The 22,523-nt window shown below is 37.8% G+C and overlaps 1 protein-coding gene across 1 annotated transcript in view; it reads left to right on the forward strand.

The window, feature by feature from the left end:
- OLFM3 (olfactomedin 3) overlaps positions 1 to 22,523 on the forward strand; it is a 52,345-nt gene that overhangs the window by 9,040 nt on the left and 20,782 nt on the right. The gene's annotated exons all lie outside the window — the stretch shown is intronic.

Below are 22,523 nucleotides of genomic sequence, written 5' to 3' on the forward strand. Positions count from 1 at the left end.
GTTCTCAGAATTTATTTAGAGCATGGTGTTTTATCTTTTTTAGAGACAAAGTTCTCCCTCTCTAAGGTGGTCTTTCTCATCTCAAGCACTCAAAAAAAACCTGTATTGACTAAAACATTCAGTCATCATTAAAAGTATTTCATGAAGCAATAACTTGGTTTTGTGAGCATCACCAGGGATGAGACTGTAGGATTTTAGAGCAGGCAGAGAAGTAGTTTCTTGTCCCCAAAACACCTTTATTTATACTTCAGTCAGTGCTAGCTTTCCCCCTCTTCCACCTCCCACTCTGAGCTTCAGAGAGTAGCACATGAGGATGACCACAAATGCCACTCATCTGTTCTTCCAACTCCTTCAGCACCATCTGTGTGTGGAGGGACGTACAGGCACATCTGTTCCTCTACTTGTCAGACTATACAGTGAAATTATCCTGGTGGATGTGATGCACAAGGAGAAGGACTGTGTTGACTCAGTTTAGGTTTCTTCCACCTTGTTCAGACCCTGAAAACAGTCCAGGTTTTCTCATGTGGTTCCCCAAATCACTTTCTAAATGGATGGTAAGAATAATGCTGATTACTGAAAAATATGCCTGATAAGCCCTAACTGCCCAGTTCTTCCATTAAATAGACAGAAGGTTGCATCTTTTGTCCTTCAGCATTTTCCCAAACCACATACAATTAGATATCATCCAACACTCACATCCCATTCTCCTTAGCGTTCTTGGGTATATGCTATTTGTATTTTGTGATTTTCTGGTTTTAGTAGCCTCTAATACTTAAGAATGACCATGTTGTATCTTCACTTTCTAGTCCCTCTGGGCCCCTACCTTCAGTAAGTATTCTTTTAGGCAAATATTTTTGCGTTGAATTATCACTCTTTGTTTATCCATTGTCATAAATTTCTTACATTCCTAATGACTTACTGTATCATATCATCATTAGTTTCCCAAACTGAGGCATATTTTATGAAACTAATAAATGGGACATTTTTCTTTTCTAGTGTTTCTGCTTCCTCTGCAAAAAATCTGCTATCATTAGCTAATTTAATACCAAGGTCCTTAGGCTTCTCCTTTCTTCTCTCTCCAAAATGCTGATTGTTATTCTGTACCCACACACTTCTTGTTTGCAATCGTGGAATGCTTTCTGACTAGACACGTCCTTTAGAGATCCCCCTAACAGCACGGGATTTGTGTTTGCCATTCAGTTTTCTCTAGAGGATGGCTTCTTTTTCCAGGAATCTTTTTGATACTTTCTGGCTTTGAGAGATTTAGAGTTTTGCTAAGTTTTGACAGATTCCTTCTGTATTATTTCATATGACTTTTTATTTCTATTTTCATTAATGATAATTGAAATTAATTCCTCTGAGCTACAAATAAGAGCATGTCAAGCCAAATGCACTATTTACCTAGGAGAAATATCCCAGACTTCCAACAATTCACATGATTGTGGTTCATGCCTCATATATGTTTGATTTTACTTAGAAGTATGTAACAGACAGATCTAGTAACTTGTTTATTGGACTGGAAAGACCTTCAGCTATCCTTCCAAGGGCATATATTCAAATTCTGGATCAGTTACTCCAATTAGTATCAGCTTAATTACAATACCTTATGTCAGGCGTTGGGCAGGGCAGGAAGTGGAGGCAGGGAGGTTAAAGAACCTACCACAGCCTAAAGGAGCCATTTTTTTTTTTAACATTTATTGTTTTGGGAAGGCCTCTTATAACACAAATCTGTTTAAACAAAGTATTGACTGTAATGTGAGGAATTAATGATCAGCCCACCTACCACTGTCAACTTGAGCATTAGGTAAAGAAATATTTTTTAATAATCTACTTGGTTATTTTAATTTTTTAAAAAAACTAAATACCCAGTCAGACAAGTCACATTTGGAGATCAGTCATATTACTTCAGAGTCTCTGCATTATCCACTGAATGCTTTGAATTCAGACCATTTTAAAATTGGCAACATCCTGTTAGAGACATCTTCACACCAAGCAGAGCATGTCCTCCCCATTTCCAGTGAGTAGGGCTTTACACTCCTGTTTTCATTAGGACCAGTGTGCTCAGACCCACAGACACTGATGCTGGGGGAATTCTGCCTGACAAAGTGACAGGGCTGATTCCACAGTATAAGTGAGTGCCATGGTATCTGTTCATTACAAGGCTCTACCTGGAGATCAACTTCCTTGAAGAGTAACTGGATGAAAGGCCAAAGATAACACTGGAGGTAATGGGGAATTCAGAAAAAACCCTGAAATGCCTGACTGTGGGTGCAGGTTATGCCACTGCTGACTCTGAAAAGTGAACTCTAAATCCAACTCAAAGCTATATGCAAGACCACCTGCACTGTGTCCCTTGAGACAACAACTTCTGTTGTCACATGGCACCAAAATTGTTTGGTTTGAATAGTGTCATTTGGAAAAATACATTCATTATAAAAATGCATGAGATATGAGCCTTACAGGAGGAAATGTAAAATCTATCTCAAATGAACAGCCTGTGAAACTGAGAGTTCGTCATGAAAAGAAGGATGAAAGTAATAAGCTAAATAAGGGACACGTTGTGATAAATGTACTAGGTACTCTGAAAAATTGAAAGAATAGGCTTAGAAAGGGAAGATAAAAAGAAATCCAAATGATACAATGTGAGGTTAAAATAAATAATTCTACAGGGAACAGCCTGGAAACACTGAAAATGGAAATATCAGAAAAAACTTGCTAATACCTAAAGACTATTTTGTCTTTCATAAAGGCACTGACCTATTAATAAAAATAAGCCTAACAGTACCCAAGTAGATTAGGACTGGGATATATTTCATTAAAAAATACACTGCTGAGTGCCTGAAGAAAGCCCTGTGGCTATACCTCCCTCTGCCCATCCATCAGTTGTGAGCTAGAATGTTCCCATACCTTTGGCTGGGTCAGCAAGCCTGTGCCCATCAAAGATTGGACAGAAGATTATTGTGGACAAGCACATCAGTGCAAGATGCCTATAAAGAAAATGAGGATGAAAAAACAAATTGTTCAATATTTATATTTCCTAACACACTGCCCTCAGTAGATAGGAAAGAAAACAGAAGTAAAATCTTCCACAAATAGTTACTCCAATTTTTAAACAAATGTAGGTTAAAATTGTTTGTACTACTTTCCTATCAAGCAAAATCAATGATGAAGCAGAATGTTAGGTGAATACCATAATTTTGAATACACATTTATAATTTGTACTCGCATTTGTGTAAGATAACAAACTTTGTGTACTCACGTAAGAAATACCAATATATTCATGGCTTATCAATCCAAAGTTGCTCAAATTTTAGCATTCAGATTTGTGAATTATTCATAAAATAGCTGTGCACTAGGAGTTATTTATAGAAATATTGCTGAAAATAGCACTCTTTGTAGACTGATTCTAGTAAAAGAGAAAGCTAATTTTGATAAATTGTTTAGATCAAATATTCTGCTTAGCCTTATTATTGAGAATACAGTGCAGTCTATTTTTAACTAGGCAGTGGGGCTCTCAGCACTTCTGAGGAGAGCGAGATAGAGCCTAACACGTACCACTGCTGCTGTTCTGGAGGCCTGCTGTGAATATGCAATTATGAATGGATTCAGTGTGTGAATTTGCTTTGAACTGTACTATCTTTTATTGTGTTTCTGGGAACTGCTAAGCCACCCTGTTCTTTTTCTGTCCAGAGTTTTTTCTTTTGAGGATATCATACATTACTGCAGAAGAAATAAAAGAAGTCTTCCATATGAGAAAGAGTAAGCAGAGCAAAAAACAGGACTGTTTCTATGGGATTCACAAGGGATTTGTATAGTACAATCTCAAGACAATAGATTTCCTTATTCTATAGCTGGAAAGAGAATGTGTTGGAGTCTGAGGTACAATTAAAATGTGTTAGGACCCCTAGGCCAATTTCTTCCCAGGGACCAGTGTAGTTGCAAACATTATCTGCACTGCAGCAGGGAAACAATGGCAAAGGCTGAAGATTGACTTATGGCTTTATCTCTGGTCTCTATAATTAAGAGATGCTGCAGCCCCTGAGCACTGTCGGAAGTCAAACAAGTTATACCAGTTGAAGATCTGACCCTAACTAAATTCCCAGTTGTAATTTTGTGGTGTTACTGAGTCTAGAGTGATCCTGCCATCCTCAAGCCAATAGTTACTGGCTGTGCCTGGGCCTGACATCAGCACAGCCCTAAAAAGTGAGATCTGGCCACCATTATTTAATATCCTTGCCCCCATTTTCTTCCTTCCCTCCTCACTAAAGGAATCCTAGGCTGAAATAACAAGACATTTTTTTGCATTCTTTCTGTCACCGGAGGTTCTCAGAGAAGTCCAGCTGAGTGGGGACCCATTCCAGTGCTGAAAAGAACTCTGTTTTCTCTTTAGTGGAATTCTTAATTGCCTTTTCTCCTCTCCTTGAAACCTTTTCAACAAAGAAGGTCATGCTGCTATTTACTCCCTGTTCATCCTTAGCTACATAAAACTCCATAAATATTTCATTTTGGTAAAACCTTAATATTCAAATAAACCAACATACTCCGGCAAACACATCCATTATTGCTCAGATCACTGGGAGTTGATTGGGCACAAATAAAGACTTTTTTCTGCCCTAAACAATAGTTGTTTTTTATGTTTGGAAAGAGAAGAAAATAATCCTGAGTCTCTTCATTCTATTTGTCTGGTGAAGCAACGATCAAAAGCAATTTCCAGAGAACAAAATAGTGACATCCTTAGTGGTGTAAACTAGGTACCATACTGAAGACAGTCACTTCAGGGTTACTCCTAGATATCAGAAGACACAATGTGCCTCTTTAATTTTTGAGAAGACAGATACCCTTGCATAATACGGTGACATTTAATGCTTAGAGTCATCACTAGCAACCACCCTAAAGTACACTCAGAGTTGCATTTCATACACAGAAATGCTTACGGAATTAAACATCATTTATATTCAGTAAGGATTTTGCTCATCATCTTTCTGTTAGTTATCATGCGGACACTGTTTCATTTTTTGCTAACACCAGGACTGGATATCTACAAAGCACAGATATGGTAGTTTGAATTCACACTTCTGGGGGGTGGGTTTCAGCTCAATTTTCAAGGACTAGTTTGAGAAGAGTGCAATAGCAGAGTGTGAAAAGGAGAATGGTTCCATTCATTCTGGGCACAGTGACAGACAATTTCTTTTACCATGCACACTTGTAACCAAGTAATTAGTTTAGTAAAGAGGCAGTACAGGACAAAATTCTTAATCCTTATCCTGTCTAACTGAGTAAGAATTTAGGGATTTAGCTCTGCATAACAGTTGCTTCACATTATTAATATATGATTACCTTAACCCTATGTAATGGTGAGAGAATATGTCATTACCTAGTGTTTAGTATTTATTGTACTCAATCTAGAAACGAAGTGCATTTATGTGATGTTGTCTCACGCATTTCTATTTTTCTATATGTTGTGAAATAGGATATAAATGTGCTACTTCCTTGTACACAAGCTATATTTTAATTATACCAAATCTGCGCCTCACGGGCTAGATTTCACCACCAGTGTATTCAATTACAATCAATAGAGGTCACTTCCAGTTCTGCCTCCCTTGCTGTCACTCCAGGGTTTTAGCAATTTAACTGTAGGTTCGTACCCATGACAGGAACACACATTCTTCATATCACATGGAAAGTAAAAGGATTTTAGAATTCCTCTTTGTTAGTAGGCTGGACTAAACACATTAAAATATTATGACATCCTTAGGTTAAATTCTCTGTCTAAATTAAAATCAGTATTATTATTAAAGAGAAACTGAGGAGAAATTTGAAACACAGTGAAATGGAAAATAATTCAGTCAGACTTGTTCCAGACTTAAATGCTTTCTGTGAATTCAAATTCAGTTGACCAAAGAACCCAAGCTTGGATAACCTAAGATTAACCCTTATGAAGGAGTTTTGTGGAGTTCCTCTGAGAAGCTCCTGTGGCACTTAGGAGCTGACTGATTAACTGCACTGCTGGGGCAGCTTCTCCCTCCATGGAGTTTCCACAGGGTGCCCATCAGGAAACCGTCACTGTACTATTAGTCTACTCTGCTGACTTAACCTGAAAAGGTGAAAGTGCAGTGGAATTATTTGCCGAGTGACACAAGTTGATCCCTTGTCCTTAATGAAAATTATGCTCCAAAACCTTCAAGCTTTTCTAGTATGTAGAGTACAACTCATTTCCAGATGAAGTGAGACATTCTTTCTCTCTTTATAAAATTGTAAAGGAAGCCTTTGGAAAGTATATAGGTCATCTACTTCCAAATTATGCCCTAGGGATACGATTCTAAATAATCATCAGATTGGTTTACTATTATATGAACAGCACAAAGAAAGAATTGTTTTCCCCTTTAATTCCAAAGATGTTAATTATTGTTATTAATAAAAGAAAGTATTTACTATTCTTGTCACACTGCCTCATTTGCAATGGCTTATTATCTTGAGAAGAGAATTGTTTTTGTATTCCTCCCTATTCTGAAATTCTCTATAGCTCCCTGTGGGAAGAACAAAAGAACAGGACTCATTCTTCCTCAGCAGTCACACAGCTGATCTCACAATATGATGCTGAGTTCATAATGCTTCCAAGTGTTTACCAAAATAAGAGAGAGAATGATGGTTGTTGTGTTTGACTTCAGATTATGAGATTTCAGGAGTATATTCTCCTGTACCAATGAGAGGAGGGAAAGACTGGTCCAGAGCTCATTTTGGTTTTTAATGTTTCTTGTTCTTTCCATTCTTATTCCTTCCCCATTTACAAAAGGAATAATGTTGAAGAAAAAGTATTTGTAAAGGGACACAGGAGGGACCCTTCCTTTGTTCCCTCTGACACTTACTTGGCATTTATTTTATCTCATTCTGGCAAAATTACATTGCAGCTGTCTGGAAGTGATATTTAGTCTGTTATGAACTCTGCATGAAGTATTTTTAGATTTGATTTTGGTGAGCCTCCTCTTAGTAAATTATTTCTAATTCTTGCGAGTTGCATGAACCCAGAGAGCTCCATTAACTTTCATCATGCCTTCTCCTCACTTCGTAGTCTGAGCTTACACACAAACACCAAGAACAGATTTAAATGAAGCAGTGTCTTTAAATAGATTCCAAACTTAAACTACTGATTTTAGGAGGCACAGCTATTTCATCTATACTAAGATCCCACCGTTGTTCTGTTTGACTGTTTTTAGTGGACCAGAGCCTAATCAATAGTTTCTGACATTAGCTTCGGTTTCTTGTCAGCTTAGAAGAGCCCATTTTCTCTCACTCTGCTGCCCTCTAAAAACATTGCTCATTTTAATGGTATTTTGGGGGATCCCATGCCCCCACTTTAATCTCAAATGAAAAGCAAAAAAGTATCTTAGGTACTTGAGAATTTTTTCTCATTCCCAGTTCACTAATTCCACCCAGAAACAAATCTTGTGCTCCTTACCTTCACCAGAACACTCACAGAATCATAGAAGATAAACTAGAAACAGAAGCTTCAAAATGTCTTTAATCCATTCCTCCAAAACAGAACAATTTAACATACTTGCAACATAAACTCTTAGCCCTGCATCATCCTAGAAATACAGCCAGAATATGAGTGCTTTATGCTGATAGATGATGTCATGAGAGCATTTTCTCAAAAGTGAAATGAACACATTTGTCTCAAACGAAGACTTCAGGCCATGCAGCTCTTTTGCAGCCCTTTTGCTCTAAAGTCTTCAAAATCAGTGAATTAATCGTCTGAGCAATACACAGTTTTCACTCCTAACTTGTAGCTATGTGTGCAGCTGGCTGATGGAATGTGCAGGTGTGATTGAGCAGATCTACATACTGTGCTATGGAAAAGAAAGGAAAACAGTTGATCCAGTTAGTGCTCGATCAAATGTCACAAATTATATGCAGCCTGTAGTTCAAGAATGTTATTCTAAAGGTAACTGGCATTCCTTATGTTCCCCTTTAGGCTTTATATCACTTTCAGTTCATTAACTCCTTTGTTAGTGTTGTCTCAGTTACAAAAGATGATAACTTACATTGTGACTTCTAAAAACGTGATCCAAAGAAGAAACTTTACCCTGATTTCCTAGGAAAGTTTCTTGGAGCCCTTCTATTTCAACCAACAGGATGCTACTTGTATTTAAACAACCTGAGCCTCCTCCTTCAGAAGTGTGCAAGGTCTGGGTTCAGGGAGTGCGGGTGTTGCTGTCCTCTGGAAGTGCTCTTCTCTTTAGTGCCGCACAGGATGGACTTGCTTGCAAAGGTTTACCTCAGTCTCCTGTTTCAGAAACCCACTAACGCAGATACCGGTGAAGTCAATGATACTTGGTCAGGGAACATTGCAAGTAGCAATGTGCTAATTGATGGAAAGTATGACAAAGTTTTATAAATTCATATTATATTTTATAAAACTCTTTAAAAAGCTGCAGTACAGGTTCCTCAAATCTATGTGTTCTTTTCAAAGAGTAACCGGTAATTTGCATATTACTTCAAGAGCAGAGGCAGAACCCATGTTCAGAGTCTCACGCATTCCTTTAGTTATGGGATATCCATGAATCTGTATTATAAACAGGCAAAAATAAGTGCTGAAATAACAATCAGTAAGATTCCATAAGGTGAAATACAAGGTTTTCTCATCTAATTTCAGGGATTAAATAATCAATTCATACAGAAAATTCTCTCCAGTTGTTGATTAGAACAACAGATGTTTCACTGAGCCATAAATTTTTTTTATTCATAATTACACTTCTTTGTGCTTCAGTAAAACTAAATCAGCCCAGGGTAGGGTGATCCTTCCATGGATGGAATAAAAACCATCAAAAAGCACCACTGTACACAAGATTTTTAGTGATGTGTGCACACTCCTCTACTGTTGATAAGGAACTCATGAGAGATGATAACACACCTGTCCTTTTCCCATAAATTTGTATCTCAGTACTAAAGCCTGGCATTTCTGCTGCATTTTCCTAAAGATTACAGGTTTGCCTTTTTGGACCCTCTGACATGTATCCAGTAAAAACACCAGAGAAGGACTGACATGGCCATAAATCACTTGCTATGCAGCCTTGGCATTGCCAGGAGTCCCTGCTTATTGCAGCATAACCCAGAGCTGAGTGCAGCCTGTGATGTCAACAAATGCCTCAGAAGTCTAGGAAGACAGTGAGCAAGAGAGTCGTGTAATGCAGAGAGCTCTTCATGCTCAAACATCCCTTCTCAGCCACTGCAGGACAGCTCGAGAGTCCCAAAGCATCCCAACACAAATCAGAAAGCTCCTGTTTCTTGATTTTTGTCAGCCTTCACTGTTAAACTTCCATCCTGCTCTCTCTGTGAAAGAGCTCTGTTTTCAGCTGCAGTAGTTTTCTTTGGCAGACAGTAAGTGTATTTACCAGTAGGAGCACCATACTAGACTGAGGAAAAATCTTAAGAAAGGGTCATGAAGAACAAGGAATAAAGAATATTATCTTGTTCAGTTTAATCTATTATGTTTATTTGTATTCTTCTTCCCTGCTTTCTTCTTTAATCTTATATTAGTATGTGAAGTATTTTTTTTCTTTTTTCCTCTCTTACAATAGATTGCAGACAACTGTTTGCCAACCCAGAAGGCTGAAATTACAATATGAATACAGACTGTGAATTGCCTTAGATTCTTCATAATTACTGAAGACGGACTTTGTGCAGCAATGTAACTGTCTGTATAGAATGCTGAAAGGCTTTTATCCTGATGGTTACATTCAGAATGCATAAAACAGTGTACTATGTTACAGCTACATTGCAGCACTTATGCCTTTGGCATAAGTAACAGTGTTAAGTCATTTGGAAATATAATCAGTCCTTCAACATCTGATAAAGCACGTTCTTTTTTAGGGGTCTCTTGTTTTCCAAGATACTGATATTCCCAACTGTCAGCCCTTTCAGTTTCTTTTGCATTTTTAAAGGATCTGTATTTCACATCAGCCACACTATTTTCCTCAGATTGTCCTAGAGATAAATAATATTTGATTATCATCTCTAGAGGCATCTAATATTTAAAATTTGAAAATTTTCACCTGCAGACTGTAGGGACAGTTTTCTCTGTTTTTTATTATTTGTAAAGTTCCTTGAGAATTCTTTTATCTAATGGAGCAGCACTTGCACTTTGTGGTCTGAAACAATGTTGTTTCCAATTCATTACATAAGGAGAAATGAGGCATCTTGTGAAGTATTAGAATATGAAGTTAGAAAGTCTGCACTGCTAAGCCAGATTGGTCTTTGGGGAAATTGGATATGTCCACTCCACTAAAAAGCTATTATAATAACACTCTTTTGACTGCCAAGCAAGCTGCACTAGAGACTTCATTTGCTTCCTGCTTAATGTATTTGACTTCTGATACCTCACTTTTGAGTCAAAGCAAAAGATTTTACCTTTTTTTCTGTGGATCTCTTGCACCTACTGATTCTCAACCTTCATTCCTGTACTGGTTTAATTAGATTCTAGTATCCTGCCAAGTCCAGGACAACATAAACTTGCAGTAATGCAGGAACAATATCTTCTGAATTAAACACTAAATCCTCCAAGACTCGAAGTGCAAAGAGAAAGAGTAAAAGCAATAAATGACATTTGTATCGAGATAGCATTTGCATTATACGTTCAGCCTTGGCTTTCCAGCTTTATCTCCAGAGCACAGTGCTACTGAGGTGAAAGCTGAAGTCTCATCTGCCTTGTAAAGCAGGGTGTTTATCTCCTCCATTCTGCCGTCTTGCTCTGGCGTGTTACCTGGTCTTGTTACATTTTGAAAGAAATATTTCCAAATCCAATATATTCTGTCTCTGAGACTGCTGATCAGCTCATGGGATTTATAGCTGTGACATTTCCTGTACATCTAGGAATTCATAGCAGAAATGAAAATCTTCAAGGAACACTGATTGAGATACTAATTTGTGTTTTCCTGTCTGGTTTACACGTAGTGCTCAGTCCAAAATTTATTTTATAGATAATTCATTATACCCTCAAGGAACAAGGAGGAAAGTCCAAACTAGGAAGGCTTATCATACTAGTAAGATTTAGCAAAGCTAAGTCTACAGTCTGATACCTCAGTTACTTAATACAGGTACCCTCAAGCTCCCATTCCTAGGGGAGTCTTTGACCCTGCAAGAGAGGATGGAAAATCTGGAGCCAAAGTTCTTCTGCAAAGAGATCCATATCTGTGAATCTCATCCAAACTCAATTGTTCTAATCCCAGAAAGCAAACTGTAGCACAGGAAACTAATACGCATTAAGAGAGTGTTCTAGGTTCATGTATGCATATGAGTCAGGTAAAATTTTTAGGAAATTGTATCATTTCCTGAACCAACAGATAGAGACGATGGTTTGCTAAGGGAAAAAAAAATCAGCAATTTATATGGCTTAAGAAACCATAACCAGGAGCTCTGAAGAATCAAAAATACACAAGAGCTGCCAACAGCTTCTGTATAGCTCAGACATGTAATTTAACAATAAACAAACATGAAAGCCAGCAGCAAAACATGAGGATAGAATTCAGGATAAAACAAGATTGCTTAGATGTCCCCATTTAGGTGTGTTTTTGTAGCCTGCTTTCCAGGCACTGGAGCATTCCCATAGAATATGGGTGTAAGTAACTTGTCAAGCAACAAAATAAATGTATTTCAGCTCTCTATCAGTTTTTCAAAGGAAATAAAGTACCTAAGTTGATACTTATTCTAAACACTTTGAAAAAGAGTTTGTTGCTTAGCCAAAAATATCAATTCTTCTTACTAATAAGCCATTGAATTTTTGTGAAATGATGAGAAGATGCAACAAGCTAATGCATGGTTTCTTGGGGTTTATTTCTACTGAAAAAGCCAGTGTATTTTAATTTGGCTGTTACTGCCTGTTCACTAGGAATGTTTTCCTGTTATTCCTGATGGTCCCTTGCTAAAATCCTGCATTAATGTGCCTGCCTGCCTTCCCCCTTGTCCACAAGAGAGCTTACGGGAAGTAGGAGCACAGGCAGGAGGTGTTTCCCGGCAGCAGCCATGTTTTCATACTAGAGAATGAATTTTTGCCTTCTTTTTGTTCATTATATGCTACACTAAAAAAAAAAAAAAACCCACAAAAAGTAATTCTTGCAAATAGCCCTATGGCATTCCATCTGGTCCCAAAGAAGACAAATATTTTCCCAAAGGACTGGCTGAGGTAGATTCCATCTGGAATCACTTTTCTCCTTATTTGTGACAGATTGACTCTGTTGTATTCATAAGAAAGCAAATAAGCAATAATTTTTTAGTCCGTCAAAAGCAAAAAGTCAATAAAAAAGTATGTGTGAAATGCAGTTTCTTCACTTTCCCACTTTTGAGTTCCAGAGTATTATCTTCTGCATCTTCCTATTTCTGTCAAACCATCTCTTTTAATATAGATTTTAAATCATTTTATTCTAGTTATAAATCTAAAATGGATTTTCAAAGGTAACAATTATGGGCCTTACTGCTTTTTTATTGCTATTTAATTCTCTCAACACCACAAGCACTTTGACAAATTGGCTAAGAATTTTTTTTTTCCCAGTTTCATCTTAGTAGCTTTTACTGTTATTGTTTAATGTCTTGACGCCTTTTTAGAAGCAGGAGATGGGAATCTTGGCTAGGAATACACTAATGCAAGACAAAAATTCAGAACAAAATTTTTGTTTGGTTAGGACAGAGGGCTATAAAATATAGATAAGAACTTTATAGTCTGAACTGTACAGTGGCTTTGATTGAAATATCCTTTTCTTGTTTCGTGGTCCTTGACATGAGTTTGTGCATGTTTCTAAAATTGTATTTTTGGATTGAAAACACTTTCAGGAGCTCCAGCACAAGTTGTGTGTTCAAAGTTTTTTTTTGCCCTTGTACACGTAGCTCTACTTTTTGTAGCACTGCTAGCCACGCTGCAGAAATTAATTACAAGATTTAGTAGAAGTATTTTATTAAATTTTGCTGTCATTTGCTAATAAATTAGTTAAATCTCCCTGTAAAATTAATATCAATTCTTGAAGGTTATGTAAATGCCTTCATTAATCAAAATTTGGCCCTTTTTATTAATTAGATCTAAAAGCTTATGTAAAACTTCACCAGCATTGCCCATGAATTTTATTCTCATAGTCACATTGCTAAGAAGTCCTTTAAAGACTCACTGACTTTGTGATTCTTAATTGGGGATTCCTAATTTCCCCTCATAAAAGCTAGAAAGAAGGCCTGCATTGAACTTCTTGTGGACAGAAACCTTTTTCTCTGTAAATGAAATCTTTGCTTCTGAACTGTTCATTGATGCTCACTCTTCACGCATTTCACACTTTTCCCCTGTGAGATAATAGTGGTGTTTTAATTTTGATACTGCAAACAGAGAATTATGACTACACACAGGGAGATGTGCTGGAGATGATAAAAGAGTAGACTTAAAGTGCTGAAGAGACATTTAAAAAATATAGGTTATGGAGAGTGTCAGTAAACAAAAGGCTTCTGATGGGGTATCGCCAGAGTCGTCATCATTCATACTCCACTGTTGTCAGCTCACTAAATCCCACAAATCTGCAAAATTCCGGTCATGTCCTAAATTGGGAATGACCTTGTTTCCTTTGGTCATAAACTGCAACTGTAAAAGAATGACTGTAATGTGACTTGATGTGCATTGTTGTGGTTTTTTTAGAATACATCTGTATCTTCATTTGGAAGATGAAAAGTGAAATTTTTGTGTGGGATAAGTCATTGATCAGTTTGATGTCAGAAGTGCTTACTGAGCTGTAACAGCTTTGTACTCTTCCACTGTCACAGCCTGGAGTATCAGCTCTGTGTGACTGCAAAGCAGCACAAAGCCCTGCCATTTCCCACCAGCTTCTCAACTGCTGCAATCCTGGTCTGTAGTAGCTGAAAAACCACCCGGTATTAGTCCACAATCACAACTTCTAACTCAGAATTCAATGCCTCTTTTAGACACACAGGAAGGGCATAAAGGTTAACGCATGACAGGGTGAAGAATCACTACTGTTGAAATTTTTAACCTTTAAGTACCACCATGCAAGCTACATAATTTTATTGTGAACATAGTTGTTTAGATTATGTCTCCAGTTTTCATTTTCCACAAGTTTGAAAAAATACCTACATTTATGTCAGTGTTTACTCTGGCTCACAATTTTCTGTGCTAGTTTTACGAGAACTTTCAGTGTATACCACTCTCTTGTAATGAAAAGAATGTGGCCTCTCCTAATAGTTGCCAACTGCTGCCCTGATGGATTTTTCTGAGCACTGTGCGGATGCTAAAAGTCTACACAGTGGTGTGGGAATCACACCTGAGTGAAATCCCTGGTAGAAATGGAGGAAGGGAAGTCAGAATTCAAATCACTTCTTTCAAAGCAATGTAGAGATCTCTGGTTATCCAAGCCATTTGCTGAGGCTGGGATCCTGGAATATCATGAGCTATACGAACAACAGTAGCCTTATTTGACTCTAAAAAGAGGCAACTAAGACTGCTAACCAGTTCAGGATTTTGTTAAGTCTCAGGGAAGGATCTCAACCTCCGCACAGCAGGCAGTGTGCCCGAGGTGACAGAACAACCAGGCTGAGGATGGGGCACACTACCATGACTGCCACTGTGCCCATACATAAATACTAAATTTATTTTAAAAGATGCTTTGAATTGTCTTGTAGGCATCTTTCTTTTGATATATTCAAGTGACAAGCTAGGAGCAAAGAGGCAGTAAGCCCTAATAGCTCACCACTAAGTACGTCACAGTTTTTTCAGAGCCATTTTTTCCCCATCTCTTCCTTCCTGCAGTTTTTTCTTTCCTCCTAAGAGTTTTACAAAGTTGTTGTTGTAAACTTTTCAAGTCTAGAGCAGCTTTTACAATCTTGCTTCTCACCCATATGCAGAAATCTCGGTCATCCAAATCAAAACTTAGAAAATTGGCCTTTTATCATTTCAGGGAAATGGTAGCCAAGATTAAACCACACATTATTTAGGTTTTATTTACTTACACAAGACACTGTTACTGCCTGAGAGATAAGAACACTGATCTTCAGAAGATCTGGGACACATTTGGGGGATTTTTTATATTTTTATTTGGTGTTGTTCATTGCTGTGCATTACAGAAGTACATTTCCCACAGTACTACCTTCAGACAACAGCACCAATTTAATAAATTTCTCTTTTTGCTCACAGGGGGCTGGGAACAGAACTTTGGACCTTCATATTTGACACTCAAATTCCTCATCCGTGGGAAGGTGCTATTGTTAATAGCACTCTGGCCCTCAGCAGCCCTATGGAGGGCAGCACCCATTCCTTACAAGGATGGATTTAACTCAACCCCTCAGGGTCACACACCAATTTAAATTATTTCAGTAAAAAAAGAAAAAAAAATAAGGTAGAAGGGGAAGATTAATAGAAATGAGCAATTGAATCCCTTAAAGTGAAATATTATTTTAAACTTTTATTTCAGTTCTGTAAAAAATAAATAGGAAATTAAAAAGGCCGCGAGACAAACAGTATGTCATAAACTTCAGTAAGGTTTATGGATATTCTCTATTATTTTTCTTCAAATAATACAATTTTGATTCTTTCCCAAATAAATACCTTTAGTTCTTCTCAGCATTATTCAGTTCAGAAACTTGCAGGACTTTTACAGCCTTAGAAAACAGCAAGTGTTTGCTTTTTATACCCTTATTTAAACATAAAAGTATTTTACAGCATCTGGGATCACACTTTGTGGCATATCCAGTTTTACCCACTATTGAAACGCAGCATGTTTTACTGTGCTGAAACACAGCACCTGGCTCATTGTATTCAGAGCACTACACAGCATTTAGAACAGTGTAAGTATCCAACTGAAACTGCAAGAAGCATTTTACTAGACAGAACATAGCTAATAACTGGAATTTGGCCACAGAGTTTGGATTAACACCTCTGTCTTGCAGGCTAGATTGCCCACAGAACTTTCTCAATATTCACTTACACTACTTGTAAACTTTCATCCCTGTTTAAAAGTAAACTAGGCCTTCTAGGATGATGTCAAAAAGCAGTATACACTAAAAATGGATTTGCTTGCAATAAGACACATTCACAAAACCTTGTTATTTTAAGATACTGCAGGAAACGTGGTGCTTTCTGAATAGAAATGTAATTTTCTTTCTTGGACTTTGTTCCTACAGAAAAAGGTCTTTATATCTCAGGAAGGAAATCTTAATGCCACCATTGTTAGAAAATCCAAACAGGAAGATGCTACAGCCTTTAAATGCCATTACCAGTGTCATGCTGGTTAAACCTATAAACTCTTGGTTGCTGCTGTAGCCTGTGGGTTGCCAGACCACTGGGAGTAAGCTCAACTTTAAACTTCTGAAGAATTTTTCCCTATTTCATCTCTACAGAGAATATGACAGGGATATGTTAGAAAAGGGTATCAGCATGATGTGGCAGTAGAAGAGACTTGCCAAAAGAATGTATGGAGACATGGTGGGATGAAGGGCAAGTCAGCAGGATATCCCTCCCCACCTTACTTTTTATTAGTCAGTCTTGACAATTATCTGCGTTGTAAAATACAGGAGAATACTGCCAAGTATTTCTGTAATGCAAAGCTGTAAATTTACAAAGAACAGACAAAGACTTGCTTGTCAGAATGCAGCAGAAATCAAACAGTAAATGGTTCCTTTGCTCTCAGGTCCAAAGACAGCACTTGGCCAAATACAAATACAGCCATGCTGCTAAATAAAAAGGAGATGAGCTGATTTCTGGGCTCTGAGGGACAGCTCCTTTCCACACAGCAAAACTACTCTTTCCCTCTTGAAATACTGCATCCATGTCCAAACCATCTAACCTGAATCATACTCCGGCATAAAAGGAAAAGGTAGTTAGGGTGTGTGGCACCAACAAACATTACAGTTTGGTATGGCCCAGCTTTCAACCCCACACCCCAACCCGGCTGTACTTATAAGTGCGGACATACCCCACTAAGTCTTCCCAAAGACAAAATTCCTCTTTGACAGGGAATTTTATTTTGCAAACCCTTTCCACTTTCTTCATTTCTGTCTTCTACTCACTTGCAAAGATTCAAGGAGATTTTTAAAAGGCACTGAACAGATTTACCTGTGTCTATTAAGTGTGACAGTCCACAGGCAAGCTCCAGTTCAGGGGTGTGCAAGTGCTGACTGCAAAGCTGTAAGCTTACATTAACCGGGGAAGGGCCAGCTATACTGCCCGTTTCCACAGTGTAAATGCACTTTGGCCCTAAGTAGCTTAGGTCTCTGTTTTCAAACATCTAGTTGCAGTCAGAGCCAGCTGAAACCACTTATTTTATTAAATTACTACATAATTTACTGATTTTCATGGCTCAAGCTCTCCCCAGGATTATATATTATCTAACTTAATGGGGAATTTCAGTTTCAGCTCCTTTAATTTCTTAAAATTTACTCTCAATAAAAGCCAGTTCACCTACCTCGCCCAGCATGAACAGAATAATATGTATTTTGAGGATGGAAAACCAAAATTGCACATTAAGCATGATAATTAATCCAGGAGGAATTCTGTATAATTTTTCATATCCAATCCATACAGTTTTCAAAGGAAAGCAAAACTGCAACAAATTCCAGACCCAGAACCATTCCAACATTCACCCATTCTGTGAATGCTCAGAGCAAGGTAAGGGATCCCAGAATCCTCTAAAAACATGCAGATTTCCAGCCCCTGTTGAAGGAGAAAGGACTGTCTGCACAATCTTTTGTCATTATCTACTAAATAGATGTCTCCACATATTTTAGAAAATGTGATCTTTCTCCCATTAGATCCATCATCATATCACACATTTGAGGGAAAAGCTTATGAGGTTTTATTGAGTACCTGATATAAACGTTATTGAAAATTAAAATGGCGGGAAATCAACAGAAGCAGCTTTTCTTTCCATTTCACTCAGTCATTCCCCACTCTTTTGTTTTTCCCAGCTGTTTCAATTAACTGCAGACTTTCCTAATGCAGACTGCCCATCCTGCTTCCTGTTTCAGTCAATTCTCATAATGAACTAATTCTTCTGTGGAGACACTACTTTGTTATTCTGTACACTTGGGATTTGCTAACAGCAGAACACAAGAGAATAGGTGTGAAAAAACCATGAAAATGTTCTTTAATATTTTCATTCAAAAGAGGCTCCCTGAAGCCTGGAAAACGAACAAGCAGATAGCTAAGACCACTTCAGAAAGGTCACCTCAAGAGCATTGGTACAGAAACATGTAATGGACAACAGACTAAAAATCCCTAGCTCAGTACCTCTCTCAGTGGAGACACCCGACTGCAGAATGTCACTGTATATGCACTGATGAGCTGTGAAAAGAGATTTTGTGGAAAGGGTACAGACCTCTCAAACTGCCCTTAAAAAAACCTGGATATTGCTACTCACAAGTAGCACTGCAAAGCCGCAGGGTTTGGCTGAACAAAAACAGAGTAAGATGAAGAAGGCACAATTCTCTAAATTCAGAGAACTGCAGTTGAACTGATAGCTCAAGTCTGTGCTTTCTCAGTCCATCTGCAGCTCTGTGAATGTTAATTGCCATTCCAATTCTGAGGACTTTGCTTTGTGCATGCATTAACCTAATGTGAATAAATAATCAGGCTCAGGAACAGACTAATGTGCTGCCATTTTTTAAACCAATGTACTACTGAGCACAATATATCACATGAAGATAAAGACCTAAACACACTATAGAACAACAGTGCAATGAGGGAAGCTTTGGCTTTTCTTTTTGAGCTTACTTTCTAAACCTAACCTGTCAAAGTACAAACTTACTGAGACTTAAGATTCCTGATTTTGTTCTGCTTCAAAGGAATCTAGTTAAACCAGCTGAACCATGAGTATGCAATCACTTCTAGATAAAATGCTAGTCTTCAGGTGTTTACATGATAGCATTTATCCGTGAACACAATTTTGAATTGTAAGAAAATTTTAAAGTAGCATTGTTTTTACACATATTAAATGCACTGACGTCAGGATTGAGCGGCTGCTGCTGATTTTCACCATTTCCTCTTTCTTACAGTCACTATTTTCCTCTGACCTGCAGGTAATTAGCTTTTGGGGTGGGTGGCTGGGTATATTTTCACATGTTGCTGACTCAGGACATTTTGTCTAGGAATAGTTGCTATTCCTAATACTGATGTTAATTAGTTTTTACAGTACAGAGCTCATACTACCTCAGTTGTAGTAAGATAATGTTGGGATGTTATCTCATTTTTAGTAGACTTACTCCTATCAAAATGTAACAGGATCTCAAAGTGAAAGTAAATATCAGAGACTAGAAGAGCCTTCAGACTATTTATTAAAAAAGGGTCTTAATACCTTTAATAACCCTAGTAATTTGTAACATAGTAATTGAATATTACAGGGCTAGCATACAAGAACAACATTGAAATTGCTACAGATTGGCAGATTTTATGCAAGATCAAAATATGGCATCTAAAGCTATTCTGTATAGATGCTTCAGCTTCTACTGACTTGAGAAGTTAACTAAAAGAGGAAGTTATCATACCATCAGAAATTTAGGGTAATAAAGAATACTGTTCAGATTTTTAAAATTGCTATTGCATTCTAGCTTTTGTTCAGAAAATTAATTCACAGCAGTTAATCATAAACTAGAAATGTGAAATTGCAGCTTAAAAAAAAACAGGAAATAAAGAGCTGAAATAAAACACAGATCACACAGTTTTGTTTCTACTTCCTAACAATATGAGAATAACTCTTCAGTTATTCTGTGGCTTAAAGTATGATCTTTCTATCTGTGACATCAGACGTGGTAGAAAAATTTTCTACTGTTTGCTTGCCATTTTTTTTATTTACCCACATATTTATGGTTAAATACAGCTAAAATTACTTTAAAATTTTATTTCCTTAACAAAAAGGATGTTTGAACACTGACACAGTTCTGGTAAAAACACAACCAAAATATTGTTTCATTGAGTATTTCCACTGTCCAGGAAGGAAACCTTTTTAAGGCTGTGTACCTGTGCACATCTTCTCTAGCAATAGTGCTCTGAAGCAATCCTTGACAAATGGGTGCACAAAATGGGAAACACCAGATACACGGAATATTGGCAACTCCTCGGGGCACGTGCTGTCCCTGTGTGTGTAAGCACACCCGGGGCTGGCATTACATTTCCAGCCGCCCAGGGTGGGCCTCCCCCGTGCAGCCCCTGGGCTCCCAGACAAGCTGCCCTCATCCCTGCAGTGCAGCACTCAGGGGCTGTGGAGCCCCTCTGCAGCTCCAGCAGGTCTGATTTCTGCACCATGGGCACCAGTGCTCCCGTAATGTTACATTAAATAACCAGCCAAGAGGACTGGAGCATCACCTCCTGCTGAGGTCTGTGGAGATGCATCCAGCAGCAATGCTGGGAATCACAGGGCAGCAAGCTTTCTCTTTCACAGTTAAACCAGTTGGAAGAAAATAAAATGCTGAGCTGCACTAATGAATATTCTGTCACTAAAATCAAGGAGAATGTCATCTGTTGGGAATAATCACAGTAACTCAACAAACAGCATCCTTTCCAGGAGCTGACAATACCCTGGATGAAGAAAAATCAGCAATAATTTTTAATCTAGGCATCAGAAAAGTCTTTTATTGCCTTTTGAATGTATTTTGTGCAATGTTAAAATTTAGGAAGAGACCAACTAAATTCTTCTGTGAAACAGAAAATGTTGAAGAGAAGAAAACCAAAAATGTCAAAAAAAAAATTCAGTGTGGTAAAACAAAATTCTATCATTGCATTCAGGAAATGTCTTGGAACTGAGGGAATTAGTGTGATTAATAAACTTCCGAAAGAGGACAGGAGTAAAAAAAGGTGATAAAACTGATGAATTAGAATCTTTTTTCTGTATTAGGTCTAGATAGGTTGCTGAGACACTTCAGAAGAATCTAATAAAACTGGAAAATTATCCAACATTACCAAATGTTACCTAATCCATATTGGAAGTAATCAGTGGAGGTGCTTGGGAAATTGACCAATTGGAAATGAGATGTGACAGTTCAGCAAAAAGCCTCACTTTTGATGTCAGTCTGGACAGTTCAGTTTGCACATCTGTTCAGCGGACAGCTTTGAGCCCCTCTCCACAGAAATCCTGATTCAGGGAAAGGCTCAAATACCTCCACCCCTTAAGGCCCCTAAACCAGAGTTTGCAGTCAGTATGCTGAAAATATATTTAGTGTTTAATTATTTTCACATTTAGATCTTTTAGTGCAATGTTTATATAGAGAGGGAAACTAGCAAAATCTTATTTTCCTGTGCAGAAGCTTTACATACACAAACTCATTCTTTCACTGTATTCAGATATTTCTTCAGCGAAATAATTTTTTGAGGATTTGAAACATTTCACAGCTCACCTTACCGTGTGACTACCACAAAATACTTAACACCTACATACACAGATTTTCTATTGCTGATCATCTCCTTAAGTTTATGTAATAGCTCTCAATGGGTTTTTCAATTTCTTTTTTAAAAATAAGTTTACGTGTGTCTTCCTTAAACTGCAGAGGTTTATAGAAATCGTTTGAATGGATATTGAAAGAGAAATGTCTAGCCTGAGTTGGTGTACAAGCTCTGAGAATCTGAAAAACTGTTTGCGGGGTTACAGCAGCTTTAATAAATACATCCATGATGACCCACACCCATAAATCCCTTCAGTTTCATTGCAAGTAGGGTTCCTTCACAGAACTGCCAAAAGTCCTTAAGAAAAAGCAATTTGCTTTTCTGAAGCAAATTCAGAAACTAAGTCCATAAATGCCTTGGGGAAAATGCAGTAGCCTGTCTCTCAGCAAACTTTATGCAAGTTTTGTCTTAAATAACTGCCATTAGAAATCCTCATTCAGCACTTCTTTTACAAATAATTCCTACAAAGTAAAACTGCCCCTATGGCTCAATGATTTCTAGACTGTGTTTTCTGCTTTTCTTTCCCCCACTACACTCAATATATGAGTAAGGTAAATTGCTACAGAACCTGCAGCTCATTCTACAGCACTAGGGAGCAGTAGATTTAACAGCAAAGTCAAAAGATGTCACAAAATGTGCAATCCCCAGTTTATCTCCTCTTCACATCCCGGCACCAATGAAGACATAGCGAGTCTGCCAACCCTGGGAGTAATGCAATAACTCTTGGTGCAAAAACTTGTAAACTAACAACACTGAGAAATGTGACTCTTCACAGCCTCACTGTTCTTTTATGAACAATAAAGATCTTAGCAAGAAGTTCTGCAAATAATGAAGTCACTGATGAAGTCACTGATGTTTGTAATTTATGAGAGATCAGCAAATCACAGGAGGTCCAGAAAGGTTTCTGGTGCTTTGATGTGCAGGTTGACAGTTCTGCCCCTTCCTCATGGACAAGTACAGAACCACATTTTCAAACAGACTTCAGCATATTTCTACCAAAGCACTGATGGGAAATGGGAGGGTTCTTTGTGCTCACGCTCTTGCATTTCAGACAGGACCACACTGCTCTGCCTGGACTGAACTAATTAAGGGCTAATTGACTGTCTAGCACCTATAA

Source organism: Chamaea fasciata, unplaced genomic scaffold (genome assembly GCF_029207755.1).
Source record: "Chamaea fasciata isolate MVZ Bird 193981 ecotype frontalis unplaced genomic scaffold, bChaFas1.0.hap1 SCAF_10, whole genome shotgun sequence".
NCBI classification, from domain to species: domain Eukaryota; kingdom Metazoa; phylum Chordata; class Aves; order Passeriformes; family Sylviidae; genus Chamaea; species Chamaea fasciata.